General features: G+C 39.7%; 1 protein-coding gene across 1 annotated transcript in view; it reads right to left on the bottom strand.

Moving 5' to 3' along the window:
- The window catches only part of TMEM65 (transmembrane protein 65), a 44,514-nt gene extending 41,135 nt beyond the window's left edge, over window positions 1–3,379 (bottom strand). The window contains exon 1 of the mRNA XM_010838906.1: window positions 3,228–3,379. The gene's annotated coding sequence lies outside the window, so the exon portion shown is untranslated. The remainder of the gene's footprint in view (window positions 1–3,227) is intronic.
- Between the last annotated feature and the right edge of the window lie 6 nt (window positions 3,380–3,385).

The following is a 3,385-nucleotide window of genomic DNA, read 5'->3' as shown; positions in this document are numbered from 1 at the left end:
CTGGGAGTTCTTTGGAAGGAATGATGCTAAAGCTGAAACTCCAGTACTTTGGCCACCTCATGCAAAGAGTTGACTCACTGGAAAAGACTCTGATACTAGGAGGGATTGGGGACAGGAGGAGAAGAGGACGACAGAAGATGAGATGGCTGGATGGCATCACCAACTTGATGGACGTGAGTTTGAGTGAACTCTGGGAATTGGTAAAGGACAGGGAGGCCTGGTGTGCTGCATTCACGGGGTCGCAAAGAGTCGGACACGACTGAGCAACTGAACTGAACTGAACTGAATGTATAACTAATACAATGAATCCTGCTCATTCTTGAAAAACTAAATTGATATTTTAAATGTTTTTTAAAATAATTACAAATAGAAATAGTAATTGTAGAAATTTGAAAACAAATTCGGTTTAAAAAGCTCAGCTAGAATTAAAAGGCAATAGTAATAATATCAGCACAACAATGTACTGTCAGGAGAATACGGACTCTTTCTGGAAGAAAGACAACAGGTTGAACAGATAAGTTGAGAACATAACATCTACTTTAAAAAAAACTTGGCAGGAAATCAGTTTGTAATTTAAAAATCACAATATCTTACTTAACCATAACAAGACATCCCACAAAGTTTGCTTTATCTATTACAAATTGATTCTAAAGCTTTATCTTGCCACAGACTATAACAAATGCCTACTGATAAACACATAAGAAAGATAAGGGCCAATGTGACAAATTTCAGCAGTAGATCCACTTCCATTTCAAAGCATAGATGTTTTCTTGTAATGTTTCCACACCAAATCCAAAACACTACATTAGATCATGCAAGCACCCGCTTTCCAAAAACATGTAAGATTTCCTATTATAAGAAACAGCTCTTTTAATGATTTATTTCATTAGAAAGTGCACTTAGTACACACACATTTAATACACAGGCTGAGTATTTAAAAACACTCAAAAAGCAACAATAAAAGAAAAATATGACAATTTTTCATTTGTCTGGGGAAAAAATTTATTTCAGCAATAGATTGAGCTGTATGCATTCTTGACATAAGAAATCTCTTTACTTTAAGTGGTTAATGACTAGGGTAATTTACTAGTTATGATCCCAGTTATCTCCCTCAAAACTATATGCACTGACTGGTATCAAAAACTGTATTAGAATTAATTCTATACTAAAAATTAAAGCATCATCATCAATAAATGTCACATGAGTCAAAAGGCACTAATTTAGTCATTAACATTGGTAAAATTAGTTGACTTAAACTTTACAATTGTTTAGCTTATAAGTCAAATAAGCATTTGACTACTACATTGTTTCCTATATCCTTGCTTGTTTATCTTGAACAAACACAATTTAAATTACCAACTTCTCTCTCATATAACTTATATATTATTAAGTTTGCCACTAACTGATCTCCATTGACTGAAATTTATAGGTCCTTTCCAGTATTTAAAACCATGTTAAATTTTAAACATTACCTTCACTGGAAAATGTAGCATTCCTACCACAATACTATTGGCATGTGCTAAAACTATTATTATTAGGTACAAGGTAAAATTTATCCATGTGTATCACAGAACATGCTTTTCATGAACTGTTATAAAATCATATTAAGAAGGCCCTCCAATCTTGAAACAATGTTAACGCAGAATTTCTAAGAAATTACTTAGAAAAGGCCAAATGTGAGTTCCAACAGTCTTATCCATGGAGAAAGATTCCCAAAACTAATGCTCTGGCATGGATGTCTTTATAGTTTTTTCCAATGGTCATATTTTTGGAAATGATTATTTTAAAACCACACACTGAGTGCACATATAGCTTACAAATATGCTAATATCTGATTATGACTTCATATAATATCATGATTACATATTGAATAACCGAATTGATTGGGATGTTACATTTTTCCTATAGAAGCACTGTGAGTAGACAATGTCTGGAATGATCCAATACCATAAATTGTTCCACAATTCCCTGAACTGCAGAAAAGAAAGAAGTTAAAAGTTTTCTTTACTGCTAAAGAAATAACTAATAAAAAGTTTCTGAAAAAGTAGTATAGAAAAATCATGCTTATGAGATACATAATTCTTTCCTCCATTCCTATCCACAGATCAAAGAAGCACTTTCAAGTGCCTCTGGCAAATGAAACGTCTTTTTCCAAATAAATGGGCTCGTAACGTAAGGAATTTATGAAATGGTTATTTACCTACCAACCCTGAAGGAGGAGAGGCATAAACTTAGAGGAAAAAAACACAACTTTCAAACACACCAGAATGTAATATAAAACAGCAGCAATGTATTTTGTTTGGATCAGGGTATTTAAATGGCAAAGGTATTTTAAGAATGAATGATTGATCACTGGTCCCTTTCACCTCTTCTGGTTTTCTGACTTTTTAGCTCTTTCACTTGGACTCAAATTCTGACCTACCAGCATTCTGCACTAGTTTTAAAAATATCCTCTTTTAACATGTTAGCTTAAAAATAGCTTGGTTTTCACCATTCCAGATTATTTTTAAGCAGAAGTCTGCTTTTTATTGTAGAGCCACAGATTTCCAGAAAAAAAACCCTTCCTATCTACTGCATTCTTTCATCCTCTGAGGAAACAACAGAAAGGGGAGTTTAACTTGGGTAGCACCAAACCTCTGATGGACTGACTTGCCAGTCTGTATGTGCTATTGTTGGTCTACTCCACTCTTTCCATTTCCCAGGAAAATGTTTCCTTCGGCTGTTCAAATGAATCCAACTGGAGGCGTGTACAAACAGGCAGCTGAGAGTATCTCTGCCTTAAGAAGCAACATCCCTTCTTTCGGACCCACACATCTTCTTTTGATAACCATTCAACAAAGTTTCCTCCTGCCTGTCGGCTTAGCCACCTGCACGGCTGCACGCTCCCAGAAGCAGCACGAGCTAGGGGACAGGACGACTAGCGGGTGTGGGGGTCGGGGGAGAGTGAACACGGCAAATCTAAACAAAATCAGATTCTCGTCGGTTGGTAACTGGGGCTGAAGCTCCGAGGAACCAGCCAAGCGTTGGCCCCGGCTGCCTGGCACGATCCGCGGCTGTCCTACCTGCCCCGGGGACACTCAGGAGGCGGAAAGTTCCCCCTCCTCCGACGTCCCAGGCGCGAGGCCAGGAAGGCCAGGGGAGTGGCGGCCAGGGGCCCAGGCCGAGGGGCGAGCGGGGGAAAGGAGGGCGCCGGGCCCCCCGGATCGCCCCCCTGGGGTCCCCCTTACCTTGGGCGATGGCGATGGACTCGAAGCGATGCAGCTCCTTGAGCAGGCAGCTCCTCTCGCTGGAGTGCAGGCTGTAGATGAAGTCGCGCGCGCCCTGCGCCGTGTTCAGCGCCTCTATGGGCTCCTTCTTGGGGTGGGTGCCCAGCGCCCGGGGGCCG

Source organism: Bison bison, unplaced genomic scaffold, assembly GCF_000754665.1.
Source record: "Bison bison bison isolate TAMUID 2011002044 unplaced genomic scaffold, Bison_UMD1.0 scf7180017864108, whole genome shotgun sequence".
Classification (NCBI taxonomy): domain Eukaryota; kingdom Metazoa; phylum Chordata; class Mammalia; order Artiodactyla; family Bovidae; genus Bison; species Bison bison.
The sequence above is the reverse complement of the archived record's forward strand: the minus strand, read 5'-3'. Positions and strand labels throughout refer to the sequence as shown.